Here is a 22,409-nt window from a genome sequence, read left to right on the forward strand (position 1 = left end):
AAATTTTATTAAGAGTTTTATTTTAAATGGCTTATAGATAAGATTGTCCATAAATTTAAGCTGCTAAAATCAATCAAAGATACATTTTAATTTGTGGGACCTGAATCTGTGTATCATATGTTTTAGACTTGTTGGTAGAAAGAAACTAAAAACATTTTAGATGGTTGTGCTTAAGTTTACTGGCTAAACAAACTACACCATGTTAGATATTTAAGAGGTGTTTTCAAATACATGATTCTTAAAATTTATAGAAGGCATTGGACCTTCTGGTAAATGTTTTCTTAAGTTGTTATCTAATGGTTGAAACGGTTTGCTAAGTATTCATGTGATATTGCTATTGTCAGCAAGCGATCTAGGACTTGTTCCCTCATTTCTCTATTCTAAGCCCAACTTGTTCTTTCATTTCTCTATTCTCTTCAAGGTAGGAAACTAATTCTATTATGAAGGAATCTGTAGGATGCACAATTTAATCTTTAGACCTTATAAAAGAGATGGCTAACATTTTTCTGCAATAGCATAGCCAAAATAAGAACTCAAATAATAATCTCATAGCTAGATTCACTTCGCCATCAGTGAAGTATACAGTAAGTAGAAAAAACCTCCCTTTCAGACCAAAGGGAAAGAAAGTCTTAAAGTGAGAATATAATTTTCCTCATGGGCATTGTCTACCTTAGAAAAACTACTACAGAACATGCCTGTGACTATAGACTTGTAGTTCAGGCCACCGAAGATTAGAGATGGGACTTGGGCACTCCCTTGACTTGCATCCTCTGGTCTGCTTTAACACAAACCAGGAGGAAAAGAAAGCTCGGCATCAGAAGCAATGGGTGGCAGGCCGATTAATGGCTGATCTGTACAGTGATCTGCCCTCAAGGAGACCCAACAGGTCAGTCCACTGCAGTGGCTTTCAATGTGGTAAGCCTGGGCTTCAGCAGAAGTCAGCTTGTGAAGAGCCCTGGCAGCTCTGCCAAGAGTTGGATCACTGGAAATGGACCTGCCCTGGAGTCGAAGGATGCCCAGGTCAGAGCCACAGATCTTATTGGCTCTAAGCTGAAAAGCCCTTCACTCAGCCCAACTTCCAAAGTGACCACTGCAGCTGAGGGGATGGTCAAGTAGGGTCAGCAACATTGCAGGCAGAACTGTAAATTTCTTGTTAGAGATGCCACCTGCCTTTACCTGGCCAGCTCTCCTCCCAGGCCAGCCAAGTAATGAAAGTCAACAGAGTGCCTTCCCCTAGGAGGTTCACACCTCCCTTAGGATATACCCCATGTGAAGAGATAGATAGGTCTGGGCCTCTTAACTTACAAGGCCTAAAGCCCACCAGATTATTATCAAGCCCCTTCTATCAGGTTCTATTTGCCTCTCAATCAGAAAACTTAATTGTAGCTTAGACAGCACCTTTCTTAGCTCCTCTAATAATGACTCTGTCCTTTGTTCTAGACCCTGTCTAGTGCACTTGGGCCTCATTCCTTTGTAATCATAACCTCTACTCTACCACCAATGGCTCTACTCCCAACCTGTGTGTACTGATGGTCCTCTTCCCCACTTAATGCTGTATAATTGTTCAAACCTGGTAAATGCCACTCTTAGGATCATTGGTTACTATCCTCACTCTGTCTTTTATGACCTTGTCTAAATATGATCAGAGTCGGCAAACTTGGAAGGCTTCCATAGCCTTGGCAACTCATGACGACAGCCTAGGGTGGTTACTGGCACCATAAACTAGAGTGTCAATTTGTTGGGTCAACAACAGGAGCCACTGTGCACTTGCTCCTCATGTGGGATCTCTGTCCTTAATGTGCTGTACATTGTGATTTAATGCTATAACTAGTACTCAAACAGTATGTTTCACTTTGTGTTTCTATGTGGGTGCAAACTGTTGAAATCTTTATACTAAATTGATCTTCTGTATATAAAGAGAATTGAAAATGAATCTTGATGCAAATGGAAGCGGAGAGGGAGCGGGAGAGGGGAGGGTTGCGGGTGGGAGGGAAGTTATGGGGGGGGGGGGGAAGCCATTGTAATCCATAAGCTGTACACTGGAAATTTATATTCATTAAATAAAAGTTAAAAAAAATAAATAAAAAAAAATAATTATAGAAATATTGCTATCATGTTCAGAGTTATCAATAGAAGATAGCATAAGACAGTGGTTAATACACAGATTCACACAGGGCTGACCTTAATGTTTATATCCCCATTCAAGTAGCTACTAACAATTTCACTTTAGGTGAGTTCCTTAACTTGGTTAAGTCTTTGATTTCCTCAATAAAATAATATTTGCTTTAAGATTATGAGGCTTTAAGGTACTACAAGTTCCTAAGGGAGGAAGAATAGGGAAGAATACAGGAGGTTTATCAGGCTATTTCTTCTTCGTGATGTTTTTCTTGTCCAGGAAGAATAATAGTGTTCTGAGGAGCAGTCCCCCAGCCAAACTTCGACAGGACCCTCACAGCTCATGTGGGAGCAGGAAGAAGCAGGCCGGTGCTCAAGCCATGCTTTGTCTAACCTGAACAGTGCCTCAGCAGCCAACAGAAATAATGAAAAGCAAATGGAATGTTTGTTTCAATCCTCTAAGATATTTTCAGTCACACAATTGAAGAATTGTTTTAACATTCTAAACCTGAAAGCATTAAATTTAAAAGAGTTATTGATACTGTGGCAGGAAATAAATAATGAATTGTTTTAAAGAGAAGGAGAAAATGACCTATCTTCAAAAGGAATTAAATGCTTTGGGGCTGGGAGACAGGGGTTACTATAAATGTAGGCTCCAAGAAATTATTATACTGAAATAGTTAATAACTAAAATAATGGAATTGTGAAGAAAGCTTGCATGTGCTATAAGGAAATATACAAAGGAACAATTCATTTATCTGGCCAGCTAAGGACAAATTGCCTCTTGATTCATAACCATATTTGGAAGTCACCTTTTTACTTTAATGTTTAATATATTTTAATTTTTTAATTTAAAAATAAAAATTTAATGTAATGTTTAATAAGCATTTACTGAACATTTAACTACTCACAAGTTCTGTGCTGGCTCAGCAAATACAAAAAAGTATAGGACATGGTTTTTGCCCTCAAGTAGACTTACATCACAATATGCTTTTAATTAACTCTACAAAGCTGAGTGGTCACACTGCACACCAAACACAGCACTTATCAAGTGTTTCAAAACTGAGAAAGAGACATCTGGAAACATCAAGGTAAAAAGTCTTCAACCAGACTGATATTCAGAAGTTTAAGACCTCTCTGTGGTTTTTCTTATCCACCCTAGCAAAAATAATAGATTACACGCATTGATTTCTGCCTAGTATGTGGAACAGACACTGTGTCTAATTCTTTAATATCTTATTTCATGTTCACAATAATCCTATAAGTTAGGCAGTTTTAAAATTTCACTTTTTAGATAAGGGATTAGGAGAGTGACTTGAGCTCATACAGCTAGTAAGTGGCAGAGATAAATCCTGAATTTAGGCAGGCCAACCCAGGAAAAAGCATTTGTACTTTGCTTTATAAGTGTCTTGGCACACTACACAATCAGTCCAGATGGGAGCTCATCTCAGATAAACTCAGGTTAACACTTGCTGTCAGGTTCTTTATGTTCTTTCTTCATTCTCTTCTGCTGTAACATAAGCCCACTGTCTTGATTTAAAATTTGTCTCAAGGGGCCAGCATTATGGTGTAGCAGGTAACTGCCACCTGTGGCACCAACACCTGCATCCCACATGGGCACTGGTTTGAGTCCCAGCTACTCCATTTCCAATCCAGCTCCCTGCTGATGTGCCTAGGAAAGCAGCAGAAGATGGCCCAAGTACTTGGGTTCCTGCACCCACCTGGGAGTCCCAGGTTAAGTTCCTGGCTCCTGCTTTCAGACTGTCCCAGCTACGGCTGTTCCAGCCATTTGGGAAGTGAACTAGAGGATGGAAGATTCTCTCTCTCTCTCTCTCTCTCTCTCTCTCTGTCTCTCTCTCTCTCTCCCACACACACCCCTTTTGTAAATCTGCCTTTCAAACAAATAAATAAATCTTAAGAAATAAAATAGCGGCTGGTGCTGTGGCATAGTGGGTAATGCTGCCACCTGCAGTGCCAGCATCCCATATGGGCTCTGGTTCGAGACCTGGCTGTTCCACTTCTGATCCAGCTCTCTGCTATGGCCTGGGAAAGCAGTAGAAGATAGCCCAAGTCCTTGAGCCCCTGCACCCACATGGGAGACCCAGAAGAAGCTCCTGGCCCCTGGCTTCTGATGGGCCTGGCTCTGGCTTTGGCGGCCATTTAGGGAGTGAGCAGGGGATAGATGACCTCTCTCTCTCTCTCTCTCTCTCAGCAACTCTTTCAAATAAATAAATCTTTAAAAAAAAAAAGAAAGAAAGAAAAGAAAAGAAGAGAAGAGAAAAAAGAGAAAATTTCCTTCAAAAGCCTCTAGGCTCCTTTATGTCAAACATTGAGTCTTATCTTAATATCCTCATTTACCCTAACACATAAATCTAACATATGATAAATTTTTTAAAGATTTATTTATTTATTTTGAAAGTCAAAGTTACAGAGAGAGAGAATCTTCCATCCTCTGGTCCACACCCAGATGGTTGCAATGGCCAGTTCTGGGTGAGGTCAAAGCCAGGAGCTTCTTCACTTGGGCCATCTTCTGCTGTTTTCCTTGACCATGAGCAGAGAGCTAGATTGGAAGAGGACACTTGGGATGTCAGTGTCACAAGCAGCAGCTTTACCAGCTGCACCACAATGCCAGCCCCTAGCGTGACAAATTTTGGTGTAGCTTTTACTGCAAGCTGAGCACTGAGAAGCGCACTGATGAAACCCTAAAGCGTCTATGGCCGTCATCCTCACTGCGGTTAACTTAGTGAAGACATCCACAGATCCATATTGGATTCCAACTGTGTGTATAGCATTGACTTAGATTCTGCGATGGAGACGAGGAGGTAAGGACATAGTTCCTGTTCTCAATAAGTTTATAGCTCAGCTGAAGAAAAGATGACAAATGCATAAAAGGTAAATAATTCAGGAGTTATATTTCCACACAACAGAATAAAACAAAGCTTATCACAGAAAGTGATCCCAAATTTGTTGGGATGTTATGAATAAAAGAGGTTCTGTAGTAAAAAACTTTTTTTGAGATTATGCATACATTCAAGCAGGCTTCCTTAATGCAGTTTCTCGCAGCCTTTATTAGGATTATGTTCATTGTGCATCCCCATGAAAGCTGCATACTTCATAGTGTTTTCTGCACGTCTGTATGCTCTGAATGCTTGTGTATCCTCAAAATGCATGTTGAAGCCATAACTCCCAAGTGATGAGGTCAGGAAGTGGGGTCTTTGATGAAGGGATTAGGCCGTGAGGGCTGTACTAATGGAGCAAGCCCGGGAGACTGCTTGCCTTTCCACTGTGTGAGGACACACAGATGAACCAGGAAAGTGGCCCATGCCAGATACCATGTCTGCTGGCACCTTGGTCTTGGACTTCCAGCCTCCAGAACTTGGAGAAATAAATGTTGTTTGTAAGTCACCCAGTCTGAAGCATTTTTTTAAAGAACCTTAAAGAAAAAAAAAAAGGAAACATTTGTTTCAGAAGATTTGACTGCTTCCGTGGGAGAATGCTGTTTTCTGGAGAAAACCTTTTAAAGAACTAGTTGAACAGCAGCATCAAGTCCTGCTTAGCAAGCACAGAGCAGCCCCCATCTCCCAGCCTGAAGCATCACATTGTTCACAGCTGCCTGGCCTAAGTTGAGACCCAGTCTCCCAATTTCTAGCAAAGAACCCTGGCCAGTCACTCCCAATAGATGAAATAAATGTGGGGAAAAAAATGTTTCCCATCTCTAGACCTACAAGATTAGTTGTATGAGTTAAAGGAGGAAGAAACCACTGTGTTCTAGAAAGAACCAGTTTCCAGGAGGAGGTAAATGTTGAACTGAGCTTTGAAATGTGAATAAGAAATACCTTATCATTAATTCTAACACTTTGTTTTTAACCTAGATGAAATTATTTGCTTATTCAATCTTCCCTCGTTAGGTATTTGGAAGGAGGGAAGGTTAAGGGATAAAAATGGAAATAGATAGACTGCCAACTATAATTAGGCTGGGCAGAGCTACTAAATACAGTCATTCATACATCAAAGAACTGGGAGAACTATTGACTGAGCAGCTCTCCTGGGAACTCAGGTCTCGGCAGGAGAATAGGAGTGATCTCCAAGCCAAATGTCCTGCCTCTTTTTCTCACCTTCATACAAGTCAGAAATCATTCCCCCGCAAAACCAGCCCCTGTGTCCCTACCCAACCATGTGTAGAAGTTCTGAAAGGGCTTCTCCAATGTGTTTGCAACGATCTCATTATTTTCAGGCTGTGGCCCAGCTTGAGAGGAGAAATCAGTGAAAGTACTGATGCTCGCACCAACAACGCTATTTCTTGGTGCGTCTCAAACCACAAACACTCGATGTGTCTCTCCCTTCTGAATTGAAGTCTCTCTGTATTGTAAAAAGAAGTATGTCTCTGTCCCTACTGTTTTGCTTTTAAAGATTTATTTATTTTATTTGAAAGGCAGTTACAGAGAAGCATAAGCAGAGAGAGAGCTAGAGATCTTCATCCCCTGGTTCACTCCTCCAATTGGCCACAGCGGCCGGAGCTGCCCAGATCTGAAGCCAGGAGCCTGGAGCTTCCTCCAGGTCTCCTCCATGGGTGCAGGGGCCCAAGGACTTGGGACATCTTCTACTGCTTTCCCAGGCTATAGCAGAGAGCTGGATCAGAAGAGGAGCGCAGCCAGGACTCAAACCTTCACCCATAGGGGATGCCAGCACTGGAGGCGGCGGCTTTATCCGCTACGCCACAGCACGGGGCCCTGTCCCTACTGTGCTGACAATTATCAGGCTAGCATTAATTCAGAGCTGCACCTCTGCTTGGTGTTCCTTGTGATGCAAAATCACTCACGAAAATGTTTCCTTCACCTGTTTTGAGCACCTTGATGGAAACCAAGTCTCCATGAATCTCTCATGAGCAGAGGCACTGGCTATCTTTGTTCTAGATCCTAAGGGTGTTTCTATGCCCAATAACCTTGGAAAACACGTGTAGGGTATCTACATTTAGAGCCGATGGCCCACTGTTTGTTGTTCATTGTGGCAAATGTTAGGCAGGTTTTCTACTCACCACAAAAGATTCAGGGTCCTCCTGTCTCACTCCCCACAGCATGTTTAGACTGCACATAGCCCTTTTTGCATCTCCCTGTTGGGACTGGCACAAGAGAAATAATCCAAACATGCTGGCCACTGTGCATTAAGCAATGAAGTCCTTTGCTCTGACCCAGAAGTCTCACTGTTAGCAAAAGCTCAGTTCTTGTCCACGATGCCAAATAAAAGCACTGTGGACAAAGTCTGAGGACAAAGGAAAAGTTAACCTATGGATATATGAGGAGGTAGAAGACTCACATGCACAGAACTACCATCCTGCTGAAAGGGCGTGCTTTGGCGTTCTTATGGAGGCTACAAGGAAGGGGGAATCAGGAATACGGGGAACAAAGGAGAGGGACACTTGCATGTTGGCCTCCAGCCAGGTGACAAAAGGCTGGCTGGAGACGGTGGTTATTTGGGTCCAGCTACATGTTCAGCTTGTGTCCAAGTTCCTGGTTGGTCAGTAATGCCGTGCTCTTCAGGAAATTTTCACAATGGCCAAGTGGGCTCCTATACTTTCTGCCCTGGGCTTGGAATTCCCCCTGCCTAGACCTGGAACTCCCCTAAACAAAACCCCTCAAGACCATATCAGTCATGAAGGTTTTAATCCATTGAAGAAGCGAATGATCTCATGAGTCCAATGATAACAGCCAGGTAGAGCTGACTGTACCACTCCTTCAATTCAGTGAGTTAATTTCAGTGCTATCAAAAGGGAGGGTAAGGACACGTTAAGCTAGAAGAGAAGCTAGGAGACTGGAATCTGATGGTATCTAGCATCTGCATTCAAGGCATTATTTGGGGGTTCAGTTTCATCGTATCTTCTGCCATCATCCATAAAACTCCTCTAGGCTAATGTTAGGACTTGCTAGGCTATTGGGACACAAATAGTCAGTTCTAAAAACACTGATTAATGGGGGCACAAATAGTTCATCTCAAACCTGACAATTTTACACCCTGGTATCCCATGGCCATCCCCTGGTCATATCAAACTGACAAGCTCACACAATGCAAATCAGCAATCTTCTGTCCATTCAAATACACCTTATCACGGTGGACAAGGGTCTCTGAACATCTGCGTGGCCCACTCCCAACAAAAAGCATTAATAGGCTGCTGTCCACTGCCTGAGGGGCTGAATCTCTTCTCAGAATTTTTATCCACTGTTCAGACAGGCTACAACCTTAATTTCCCTCCTATAATGTTCAATAAAAGTCTTTCATTCTTTTAAATGACCACCTCTTCACCTTCTTAGAACCCTAAAAAATCCTAAATTTAACAGCTAATTTGTTGGCTTTTGAGTACATAGTATCTCAGTTGCTTCACAGTTGTTGACACAACTCCTACTGCAAAAGTCAGATGTCAGGGCTTGGTGCAGAACCGCTATTTAAAATACACATAATGTTGGCCGGCACCGCGGCTCAATAGGCTAATCCTCCACCTAGCGGTGCCGGCACACCAGGTTCTAGTCCCGGTCGGGGCGCCAGATTCTGTCCCAGTTGCCCCTCTTCTAGGCCAGCTCTCTGCTGTGGCCAGGGAGTGCAGTGGAGGATGGCCCAAGTGCTTGGGCCCTGCACCTGCATGGGAGACCAGGAGAAGCACCTGGCTCCTGCCATCGGATCAGCGCGGTGCGCCGGCCGCGGCAGCCATTGGAGAGTGAACCAACGGCAAAGGAAGACCTTTCTCTCTGTCTCTCTCTCTCTCTCTCTCACTGTCCACTCTGCCTGTCAAAAATAAAAAATAATAATAATAATAAAATACACATAATGTTATCCTTGGCTATACTTTCTGGGTATTCCCAATTAATCTGAGTAAATTGATGATACCAGGGCTTGCCCTTTCTGATCAGCATGGGACTCAATCTTATGAATAATCTTTGCTCCACACTTTCCTATTGAGTTGACTGAGACTTTGTCAGATCCACGGGCTTTCCCTGACAAATACAAAGCTTTTGCTTTTTATCTTACACATAATTAGTTGTTCTCCCAAACCTATCTTGTTGTCCACTTCCCACAAAAAAAAAAAAAGCAGGATATGCCTTGGTCCAGCTGCAGCCACCAAAACAGCACTTTCTTCCTCCCCTGAAGGCATCCCAAGTGAATCAGTTCACATACATTAACAAATCATGGTTCTCTCAACATGGCCAGACATGTGAAATCCAAGCTTATGGTCAAGTTGGAACTTCTACTGACTAAAAAGGTACAATATAGCTCTGTGTACTAAAAATGATTATGTTAGAATACATTAGGTTCTAGCCGGCGCCGTGGCTTAACAGGCTAATCCTCCGCCTTGCGGCGCCGGCACACCAGGTTCTAGTCCCAGTTGGGGCGCCGGATTCTATCCCGGTTGCCCGTCTTCCAGGCCAGCTCTCTGCTATGGCCCGGGAAGGCAGTGGAGGATGGCCCAAGTCCTTGGGCCCTGCACCCCATGGGAGACCAGGAGAAGCACCTGGCTCCTGGCTTCGGATCAGCAAGATGCGCCGGCCACAGCGGCCATTGGAGGGTGAACCAATGGCAAAAAGGAAGACCCTTCTCTCTGTCTCTCTCTCTCTCACTATCCACTCTGCCTGTCAAAAAAAAAAAAAAAAAAAGAATACATTAGGTTCTGCCAGCACCGCAGCTCACTAGGCTAATCCTCTGCCTGCGGCGCCGGCACCCTGGGTTCTAGTCCCGGTTGGGGAGCCAGTTCTGTCCCGGTTGCTCCTCTTCCAGTCCAACTCTCTGCTGTGGCCCGGGAAGATAGTAGAGGATGGCCCAAATGCTTGGGCCCTGCACCCGCATGGGAGACCAGGAGGAAGCACCTGGCTCCTGGCTTCGGATTGCCGCAGCGCCAGCAGTAGCGGCCATTTGGAGGGTGAACCAATGGAAGGAAGACCTTTCTCTCTGTCTCTCTCTCTCTCGCTGTCTAACTTTGCCTGTCAAAAAAAAAAAAAATACATTAGGTACATAAAACCCTCTTTTAAGACAGGATTAATGGTCAGAATGGCACAGATCCAAAGCCAGGAGCCAGGAACTTCTGGGTCTCCCACGTGGGTCAAGGACTTGGGCCATCTTCAACTGCTTTCCCAGGCCATAGCAGAGAGCTGGATCAAAAGAGGAGCAGCTGGGACCAGAACCAGAGCCCATATGGGACGCCAGTGCTTCAGGCCAGGGCTTTAACCTACTGCGCCACAGCGCTGGCCCCAGCTATTCAGTATTTTTAAGAAAAAGAAAAGCATCATCATTTAATTTATGACACAATGAAAAAATGTCCTCTATTGTAAAACAAATTCTGATTTCAAAGTATTAAAATATAAAAAATATATAATCTTAGATTCAGATTCAATGAAACATAGTCTTAGATGACTTTGGAATTTTCTTGACTATTTGCACATTGTTAAGAAATTATGTGCACATTCATAAAGAAAATGTCTTCAGCCCCTGAATGACTTTGCTTGCCATGAGGTAGTTCACAATTAGATAATATTTCACTTAAATTAATAAGCAATTTTTCAAATACTTCAAGTTTCATAAGTACATAAAAGTGTGTTTACACTATGGAAGTGGTGTATAATAAAATATTTAACAGATTGTTTTTTTTTTTGAGAGGTAGAAAGAGAGGTAGAAATAGAGAGCTCCCGTCCGCAGGTTTACCTCCCAAAGCCCACAACAACCAGGACAGGGCCAGAGCCAAGCCTAGAGCTGGGAACTTGATTCCGGCCACCTACATAAGTGGTAGGAACTCAATTACTTGAGCCACCAGCACAGCTCCCAGAGGCTGCACTAGCAGGAAGCTGGAGTCAGGGGTCAGCATCAGGAACCGTGCGTAGGTATTTTGACATGGGATATGGATGTCTTTACCAGTCTCTTAATCACTAAGAAAAATGCCCACCAGAATATCTCAGTATTTAACAATAGATCTCTTTTTTTAAAAAGTTCAGAAATCTAAGAATTAAATCCACCTTTTGACTTATAAGGCATATTTTATCTAATATTGAACTTCAGTTATCACTGAATTTCATCCTTTCATTTTTCTGAAGATGAAACCTAGGGGGTAAAATATATTCCTATACTGTGTCCGTGACAGAACAGTTTTCTGGTGATGATCTTGGGGCTCTCTCTACTACCACCATGCTGGACTCCAGACTGCCACATGTGCTTTGGACAAGGCCCCCTAAAGCTCTCTCCCTTAGCACAGAGATGGAAGGATCTCATTTATCTCCATAAGTACTGTGAAAGCAAGAAACAGAGAGAGAGAATCCCTTCCCACTTCTTTTCTTTTCTTCTTCTTAGTCTATGAGCCACGGATGAAGATAGGGGATTATTGGGCTCCACCAGTTCTGGGAAGGGGGCGGTTTCTGTTAGAGAAGAGGAATTTATGGGCTGAATTTATGCAGCAGCCTCCCTTCTTCCACAGCACATTCCCAGGAAGAATCAGCTGCTAAGGAGTCATTGCGAAATGAGAGAGATGATGATGAAAAGTCTGAGAACCAACTCCAGTCCCCACTCTCTACTGCAAAACCTGTGATTCCCAAGCACATGGAAACACTAAGTTGGGCTTTTCCACAGGAATCTCAAAGAAACTAAAGAAGTTTGATGAAAGCTCATATTTGTCTTCAGAACATACAAAAAGGAACATGTTGAGGTTGTCTGAACATTTCCACTTCTCTCCCTAAGTGCATCAAGTTTAATTGAGTCTGGAAGGGTGAGCCACCTTCCACCTCACATCCACTCCCCTAGAACTGGGACCAGTTGATTCTACAGTGGAATGGAGAAGCCAGCGAGAGATCTAGCTGGCAGCTGACTCTGGCTTTCCTCTTTCCTTAAAGCAATATTGACAGCTTTACGAGGAAATTCCATCGCATAGAAACATCAAGAATTAGATCTCACAGGATCAAAGTGACATTGGTTGAATTAAAAACAAAAAGAGGTATTTAGAGAACAGATAAAGTGAAAAAGATGAGGTCAACAGTAACAGATATTTCTTTGCCCACCTTTTCAGTTGCTGTATCTTGTAAAGCAAATTGCAGGTTTACCACGTTCACGGATTCATAGAGAATACTCTTTGTGTGACACAGCACCAAGCGTACCATAGGGACTGATGAAACATTTCTCAAATGCCTGTGATGGGCCAGATACTGAACCAGTTCTCACATACATTTCCTCATGTCCTTTAATGCTTCAAAAAACTGTGATGTGCTACCATTCCTGAATCACAGATAAGGAAATAAGGGTATGGAAATATTCAGGATCCTGATTTAAGTACCCACACATGGAATTCCAGGTTACTACTCTTAATCCCCTCTTCAGAGAGCAGGTCAGTTTGATTTTTCCCATACTTGCAGTGGAAAGGGGGGAAAAAAGGATGTATAGTTCTGTCTAAATAATAAATCTGCACTTAAAATTCAAATTCCCAATTCATAGACTTCTCCAAATGCTGTCCACTCTAAATAGGATTTACTCTAGGGCTCTATAAAACCACAGACTGAGTAATGCCATCCAAACTTATAATAACTGCAAATGAGCTTATTTGGTTGGGTATATGAGATGGATAAATCATGTTGATCTTCCTTCCCAATTTCTACAATTGAAATCAGAAGAGGAGTACAGCAATCAGAGGTCAAATGTCACCTTTCTGCTGGAGGTGGCATGGTTGTGTGGCTACACAACCTTCCTAATACCCAATCTCCTAGCAGCAACCCCACCCACACTGCTGACCTCAGGGGCAGATTCTCTCCCGAGCTAGAAGATGGCACAGAGATCAAAATGGATGGTGCTCTTTGCAAGCAAACTCCAAGGACAAAGGAAGGAAGGAAGGCAACAAGGTATGCATGGTATTTCCTCAACCCAACCTCCTCCTCCTCTTCAGGGAGGGAAGAGGGATTTGCAAATTCTTGTCGCTCCATGTGGAACCACAAAGGCTCATAAAGAAGGCATCAGCACCCACCACACCCCTACACACACATACACACATGCATGCATTCTACGTGACTGGACTGTCATATATTCCACTCTTCATTTCAGTTATGTTGGACCTCAGGCACTTCACTACTTGACCATTTTCTTCTTAACAACACGTGGGTAATAAGAAGTGAAATGATACTGAACTGCTGGGGGTAGAGTCAAGAGAAACTTCACTGTCGTTGTGCAATGTTTGTGTAAAATACACAAATACGATGTGAATACATATGCAAATTATATAGACAGGAAAAAGCAAATGCCAACCTGTGACTCAGGAATAAATGAATTAAGGAGCAAGGTTCTATTTCTGACTCAGCATAAAGGAAAGTCAGAGGCTGACTCACTGCAGCACAGGGCGGTGACTCAGTGGAGAGAGCCTGCATGTGCGCAGGCAGGCAGAGGGAGGCGTAAGAAGGGGCTGGAGTAGCAGGTTCCCCACTTGATCAGCATGCTCCTGAAAGAGGAGAGGGAAGAAGTCCAACTGAAAATCATGTGGTTAGGGGCCTCTCCTGCGTCCCTCCCACTTTGGGAAATTAGGCAGTACCCATGTGAAACTGCAAGCTGGAGGAGCCACGATGAAATAACAGGTCCTGCACTGTCATGGGAAACTCAGGTCCAGGGGATAATTTTTCATACTTGAAATCAAGTTCTATTCTACCGAGTTCTAGTCCTTAGCAATAAAATCAAGAAACTTAATTTTTGTGGCTAGATAACTCACAAAAACACTTGCTATGCTCCCAATTGATCACCAGAAATACCCACTCATGTCATCAACATTCATCTCAGTGACTGTATCAGAGGCACATGTAGAACCCCTGGGCTTATGCCATTTCTCTTGGTCAAGTTCCTCACTAGAAATGATCCACAAAACTGTTGATAAATATTTATCAAAAGCTTGGGGGCTGGTATCTTGCACCATGCCAGGCATAGTATAAAGCAAACCAGATTGGGCCCCTGGCTTCATGGTATATGGAACCTAGAAAATCTTTCTGGGGCCGGCAATGCGGTACAGTGGTTAATGCCCCGGCCTGAAGCGCTGGCACCCCATATGGGCGCCGGTTTGAGGCCCAGCTGCTCCACTTCTAATCCAGCTCTCTGCTATGGCCTGAGAAAGCACTAGAAGATGGCCCAAGTCCTTGGGCCCCTGCACCCATGTGGGAGACCTGGAAGAATCTCCTGGCTCCTGGCTTCAGATCAGCGCAGCTCCGACCGTTGCTGCCAATTGGGGAGTGAACCATCAGATGGAAGACCTCTCTCTCTCTGCCTCTCCTTAACTCTGACTTTCAAATAAATAAATAAATACTTAAAAAAAGAAAAGAAAAAAAGAAACCTTTCTAATTTTCATCTGGCCAGATCTTAACCATTCTGAAGTAGGGTTCCCACTACAACCATTTCCAAATCCCTGTATCTCATGGGCTACTTGTTCCCTCTTTGAGCCCTGAATAATCAACTACCTTCATTCTCAGCACTGAATGCATTTGAAGTTCTTGAACCAAACCACCTAAAGGCTCCAGGCCCCTTCAAAACAAGACACCCAGAAAGAGATCCTGGAACTTGAATAATACTTGATTTTCCTTCTCCTACAGTCAGGATTTTAACCTGGGTATAATATATGATGTCATTGGGATTGGGATTGGAGATCAAGGACTGCTCTAACGTTACATGCAGACTTGGTTTCTTATGCTGTTTCTTGGGAAAGCATGCAAAACATTCATTGGATTCTCGAAGGAACAGTAGAGCCAAAAAAAAGTTCAGATTCTGCGTTTTCCTAGGTTTCAAGCAATTGTGTCACTTTCTCAGTTATTACAATGATCTTGGCACTCATTTTACTTCAGCTCTACATTCAAATAAGAAAGATTATAATTGTGATTTCCAGCAATATGATCTTTTTTAAAAAGTACCATTGAAATGTAGGTGTGAAGTTCAATGGAGGTTATGTTAGAAATTGTCACTGATTTTAAGATGTAAATCATCAGAGGTGTAAGTCAGGTTGGCATCATTTTACACTACATCATGGAGGAGAACCTTGACACTTCTATTGAAAGAGTAGTAATAGTCACAAGTTACAGTGAAAACTGTATCATTAGAGCCTAACACTGGACTGGAGCTGAAAATTACTGAAATGAGTGCTCAATAGAACTGCCTTGTCACTCTATATTTCTGTTATTCAATTCTTACATTACTTTAAGACTAGAAGATAAAAAATTAAGTTTTCATAAAAAAATGGATCAAAAAATCAAAAAAACAAAATCTCAACCTTACAGTTAACAATGCTATATACCACTTATGCTCCAGTTGGATTGGGGCATACTAGAAAGAGCTGCAGACTTGCTGGGGGCAGGGAGCTTCCAACAAACATTTTAAACAGTGAATAAATACTTTAATAAATACCTTTCCCTTTAGATCATAGTTGCAAAAGCCAAGGCAGAAAAGAAAAAAAAAGAGTTTTAATTTTATGATTGTCTTTTGGGCATCTTCTTTTTTGTGTAATTAGGGTGTGTAATACATTTCAAAAGTTAAATAAGATCTTTGTAATCCTAACCTATACAGGAGAAAGAATCCATGTAGCTTTAAACAGAGAAAGGAAATTATTCTAAAATTGAACTGTTGAAGAAAAAACACTGCAGATTCAGAGCATCATAACAATATTTTCTCACTCCTAAATAAGAGGTATAATATTAATTTAAAAATTAGGTGCAGGGGTCAGTGCTATGGCCTAGAAGGTTAAGCCTTCACCTGCAGTATCCCATATAGACTCTAATTCAAGTCTAGTCTGCCCCACTTCTGATCCAGGTCCCTGGGAAAGCAGCAGAGGAGGGTCCAAGTGGCTGGGCCCCCTCATTCACGGAGACTTGGAAGAAGATGCTGGCTCCTGGCTTTAGATAGACCCAGCTCTGGCCATTGCAGTCATTTGGGGAGTGAACCAGCAGATGGAAGATCTCTCTCTCTATCTCTCTATCTCTCTCTCTCCAAGTGTGTCTCCCTCTCTGTAACTATGGCTTTCAAATAAATAAACAACTTGAAAAAAATTCAATGTAATAAACAATTTCATGTTAATTCTTAGGACTGCCCTCAGCAGTATTACTGCATTATCACTGTTCTCATAGTATAGATGAAACAGAATGAAAATAATAAGTCCAAAATACACAGAGGGCAAACAAACAAGGGAAGGAAAAGTAAAGCCAAGGGCTAAGTCCACTTTGACTTCACGGAGATCCTGCTGCAAATTCCCTCCAAGTGTGAAATGCCCTGATAGAAGCTTTTCAAGGTGAGCACTTTTAAGGAAATTCAGCTCCTTTTTTCACATCAGACTGTAAAAGCTTAGAAGAAGAAAGAAACTTCCTTGGATTTTGTAGTCCAAAGCCCCGTGAGACATCACAACAAGTGCAAATTCAAACACGGAAACAATTTTTCGGAGAATGAAGGCTACATTGACATATCCACACGCTCAGAGAAGTCAGCAGTGCAAACTACACAGTATTCATAGTTAGAAGTGAGAAAACCATCATGCTCCAATTTTTACAATCTATAATTTTCTGGATTTGTTTATATTTTAAGTCCTCATTTTTCATGTGATCACTATTCTGTATCTTTTCATTTTTGCTGAAGTACAGAGTTGCCACCAGACAGCACTGCCACACAATGGTTTCTGGAACAGATCTGCTAAATGATATAAATTGAATGACACAGAGGTGTTTAAATACATGAACTAACTAAATTTATCCACCACTTCCATTAAAGGGAAGAGGTGAATGGTTAAGCAAAAACACTTTTTCGCTGGCCTCTTGCTTTTTCCAGCCATTGGCTTTGATGGCTACATCACTTACGCGCATCAGAACTTAGAAAGCACAGGAAGATTGTCAATCACAAGCTAACGGGAGCAGAGGTTTTAAGGCAACGTTTGAGAAGGGAAACCATGAGGTGAAGCTGAGAATTACAGAAACCACGCAAGCTCAGATAATATATTACCAGGGAGAGCCAAGCATAACCGGAAGAATTGGAAGAAGATGACAGGGAAGAGAGATTACATAAAATACTAATGTGCCCCCCGGGGTTCTGGAGCTACATGGTGAAGGGTATGCTTAGATAAGCTAGAAACAGTTCACCGTGAATGTGGAGTTCAGAATACGACATGAATAAAAAGATAAGTGCCTGGCTACCTAAGCTGATGACAAATATGTTCTGAAGCAATCTCTCAGAGACTGATAGAATACACCCATTGCCTGTGGTTCTCCAGAGGCCTGAAAGACATACTGGTTGCACCAGGAAAGTATGATATACCTGTTTGTCACCTCTAGGATCAGCACCACTAACACCAGCCCTGTCAGCACCTTTACCCACTCTCTCTTAGCCATGCCATTGCTGTTGCCAAGTTCATAATCAACTCCATCTCCCTGATCTTGCGTTACCTCTCCTGCTAGTTAGCTCTTTTAGGGTCTTTGGGAAAGCAATTATTAAATACTTATCCCCAAATTGCTAAATAATCCTGCAGGAATTGAGAAAAGTTATTCCCTTTATGAAGTAAGCAATGCATTTCCTAACCATCTACAGAAATAATGAGACTTCAAAAAGGTAGTGGAAATGGAATTTAAAATGAAATTTATTTTGGTGCAAAAGCATTTTGAAACACATGTAGTTTTTTTATAATAGACATTTTCCATGAATGTTTTGAAGGCCTCTGGCAGTGGGCACCTTGACAATGACCCACAGGGGCATTCATTCATTCACTCACTGAATAAAGATTTCTTAGGGGGCTGGTGCTGTGGCATAGCAGGTGGGGCCGCCGACTGCAGTGCTGGCATTCCATGTGGGTGCCGCTTCAAGTCCTGGCCGCTCCACTTCTGATCTAGCTCTCTGCTGTGCCTAGGAAAGCAGTGGAGGATGGCCCAAGTGCTTGGTCCCCTGCACCCACATGGGAGACAAGGGAAAAGCTCTTGGCTCGTGGCTTCAGACTGGCACAGCTCCAGCTGTTGTGGCCAATTGGAGAGTGAAACAGAGGATGCAAGACCTCTCTCTTCTCTCTGCCTCTCTTTCTCTTTCTGTGTAACTTCTGACTTTCAAATAAATAAATAAATCTTAAAAAAAAAAGATTTATTGGGCACCAATGTGGATGTTAGGCTTTGTGATAATATGCTAGATAAAGACCCAGAGCCAGCTGGGAGCACTGGGAAGGCTGTAAGGAGGATCTGCACAGGCAGAGCAAGGAAAGTATTACGACCTATTTACGACCTATTGAATGGCTCCTGCAGGATGGGGAGAAGTTTACAGGGTGATCAATAGATGAGGAACATTCCAGAAAAGCCCTGTAATTTTACTTACAGGGAAAAAGTAAATTATCATTACCAAATATTATGTGAAAGAAAGTTATCACTCCATCATTTCTTCAAAGGTTTCTTTCAGCTTTGAATTCCTGTATTTTTTAAGTCTCACCATGAGCATTTACTATACCACATGGTGCTTGTGGCCCTCTCATGTGCCCCCATGCCTCACTAGCCAGGTGGCCTTTCCAACATCCCTGGGCTCCATTACCACCGCAGAACCTGCCAATCTCATAAACACTGCAACTTCGCTTCCCCCTCCTTATCTGTCTTGGTCCAGGGCAACAGCTTTTTTTTTTTTATTAAACTTTTTTTAATGAATATAAATTTCCAAAGTACAGCTTATGGGTTACAATGGCTTCCCCCCTCCCATAACTTCCCTCCCGCCCACAACCCTCCCCTTTCCCGCTCCCTCTCCCCTTCCATTCACATGAAGATTCATTTTCCATTCTCTTTATATACAGAAGATCAGTTTAGTATATATTAGGTAAAGATTTCAACAGTTCAGGGCAACAGCTTTGATTTCAATCCCATTCTCCTCTATTCTTCATGACCAAAAAGAAAAAAAATATATATATATATATATATGTATATATATATATCTTTGCCTTTGGGCCCTTCCTAACTACTTAAGTGGTGTAACAGCAGATTTAAGCTCCTTAATTAATACATTCTTATCCCCCTACGGTCAGCCATCCTGATCGCATTTGAAAGACCTCCCTGGTGTGTGTTCCATCAATCTCATGGATCCCTGTGCACTTGACAGGTGATATTCTGGTGGGAGGGCCTGGGTTCTTATAAACCTGGCCTCTAACTTTGTGGAGGAAGTCAAAGACTCTCCATAAGTTTATAAGACAAATAATACAAGTTAGGGTGACTTTTACATATATAAGCTTCACTCTGCCATTACTAATTTATAGTTAATATGCTCAAATATATCAGCATTTTAAACATTACCAGTACTTATTAGAGCCATCTGCCTGATGGCTATTCCCACATCGGTCTGTCTGCACCAAGCTGGCCTAGAAGCACTGAACCAGGAGACAGGGTGCTGCTTTGCCCAGCCTTGCTTGCTGCATTCTCATATGTTCTTCGTCAAAACACTTGATCTGCATCCCCAGTGAGCACTGCACATTCTATGCCTTGGTCTCACCGAAGGAGAAAGAATATCAAGAGAAGCTAGAGAGTGCCCTGTGCTAACATGAAACTCCTGGCCGTTTCCTCTTCTCATGGAGAAGGGCAGTGAGAAGGAGGACGTGATTGGAGAGGGGGAGAAAGATTCACAAACATGTTTCAAGCACTGGAAGGCTCAAAACCACTCTGTGAAGCAGGCGCTGTGATTATCCCATTTTACAAGATTGCAAGGTTAGTAACTTGCCTAAGAGCACAGGGTTCATACTGGGACAACCTTGAACTCTCGCTTTTCTGGCTGCAAATGCCAGAAAGTAGTAGCCAGCCTCCTGGAAAACATTTTTCCTCCGTAAGGCTCTCCCTCTCGGTTCCAGTCTGCTGAGTTATTTTATTCCTAAACACCTCTGTATTCCTGGCAGGAACCCTCAGAGAGGAAGTCAGCTCCTTTCCAGTAATTCATTCACTTTTCGACTGTTCTCATAACTTCACCCAAATCAATATTTTTATATTCTCCTGCTACAGCTTTTGCCTGTATTACAAACCCAAATAGGCTGCGGGCTCTTCACTGACATTAATATGTAAGTACTGTAGTTAGAAACCCAGACAGGTTTACGGTTGTATCAAACCTACTAGATGAATTTGTTAAAAAAAAAAAAAAAGAATCAGAATACATGAATATTTTCAGTTGAAAATGTTGAAATCAATTGTTTTTTATTCTAATTGTTGTACTACTTACTACTAAAGCAAGAATAACCTCTCTACATTCATTTTTACTTCCAAATTAAAGCTAGTCCAACTTTTAAACGCTTCAGAAATTCCTGATTCAAATAGCTTTCAAATATCACATAATCAACCCAAACTTTAGTTCTCTCATATTGCTAACAAATGTAATTTTAACAAAGTAAGTCTTCTATAAATACGTAGTATGTTTAAAAAAAAAACAGAAATCTTCATCTCTGAATTGTGATGAATATATATTTTTATCATGATTGGAACAGAAATAAAACACGTGGGCTTGGGAGCCAGAATGTAAGGATTTGAAATCTGACTCTACCCATTTTCTAGCTGTGTTACTTTGGAAATTTATATGACTTCTCTGAATTTCAGCGAAATAAGCTAATGTTAAGAATACATTCTGATACGTACCCAAAAAGACTTAGCTGTTGTTAACCTGGAGGAAGTAATTATTACAAGCAATCCCCCTAATTTAATGGGAAAGTCTTGTAAAGCAAGAATAGGTAATCCACAAATCTCCTTCAAGTGTAATTAAATTTTTATAATACAAAATTTAACAGTTAATGAAGATGATATAGCACATTTCAGAGACATTTAATTAAACATTAATTGCTTCAATCTTACAGCTTTCTTTTGGCATTCTGAGTCAATCTTTTTTCTTTTCTCTCTGTTCTCAAATATTTTTATTGGCCCAACTTCACAGACAAAATGGCCTTGGCCAAGGTCAATGGGACTGCTATGAACTCGAACGTTTCTGGCCCTAAATTCCATTCCTGTGGTAGCCAGCCTGCTGGAGAATATTTTTGCTCTGCAAGAGTTTGGAAAGGATTCTAGACATTTTGGAAAGGTTACTAAGCAGTAATTCAAAGAGAGGAGAGTCAAGCAAAATCTGAGATATTGTTGTTGAGCCAAAATTCTTAAATTACTTTTGGCTAAGTTCAGAGTTTATGCCAAAACTTGGGCTGAGGCTGACCCTGCAATTGGCACAAATAGGAAAAAGTGATTTAGTAGAGGTTGGAACTGAAAATGATCCAAGAAAGAATATCCTCTTGAATAGAATAAAACTGTTCCTTGAGAGACACATGGCTATCATGTCATTATCATCCCAAAATGCTTAGCCTTATGTGTTCAAAGAATAAAAATAAAATTTTGCCTCAATACATAAAATGAACAAAATGTTATTTAATATTTCAAAATAGTTTTAATTTCAAATGCTATTACTTAGAAAAATCTATAAGAACAAAGATGAGAAATGTGTGATGACATTTTTAAACTCTAAGACACCAGTTTTTAAACTATGGAGCACAGTGTGTCATGAGGGAAAATTATTTCACAGTTGATCTTAACAAAAAGGCCGAGACGCGATACAGGAAAATTATTTCAAAATAATTTGAAATAATAGTAGGACACCAGTTGCCCTTATTAATTTGCATTTTAAAAAAATGCATTTCAACAGCTCTGATGGGGGCCAGCACTATGACATAGAAGGGAAAGCAGCTGCCTGCAGTGCAGGCATTCCATATGGCCACCAGTTTGATTTCTGTATGCTCCACTTCCAATGTAGCTCCCTGCTAATGTGCCTGGGAAAGCAGTGGGAGATGGGCCAAGTGCTTAAGACCCTGTTCCTGGCCCCTGGCTTTGGATGGGCCCAGCTCTGGCCATTGCAGCCATTTGGGGAGTGAACCAGCAGATGGAGATCTTTCTCTGTCTCTCCCTCTCACTCTCTGAATTTTGCCTTCCAAATAAATAAACAAATCATTAAAAATGAATGAAAACTTTCATAGATTTAAAAAAAATAATGGATAAAACGGACAGTGCCTTATCACAACTCAGGGCAGTGCAGCACCGGGCACCGATGGTGACTGTATTCTCCACCACTATTGAATCTAAGAGAAAAGGAACACAAGGGGGAAAAAAGTTCTCCTCAAGAATGTCCTTGACGAAATAGTAAAAATGTTTACTCTTATTAAATTTCAACTCTCCAATACACCTTTTTTAGTATCAGGTAAAATATAATGATAAAGAGTTTCTGCTACTCACCAAAATGTAATGTGGTTTACAGAAAGATGTGCTTTGGACGTTTTATGTATTTATTTAAGAGACAGAGATAGACAGAGTTCT

This window comes from Lepus europaeus, chromosome 2 (assembly GCF_033115175.1).
Source record: "Lepus europaeus isolate LE1 chromosome 2, mLepTim1.pri, whole genome shotgun sequence".
Classification (NCBI taxonomy): Eukaryota; Metazoa; Chordata; class Mammalia; order Lagomorpha; family Leporidae; genus Lepus; species Lepus europaeus.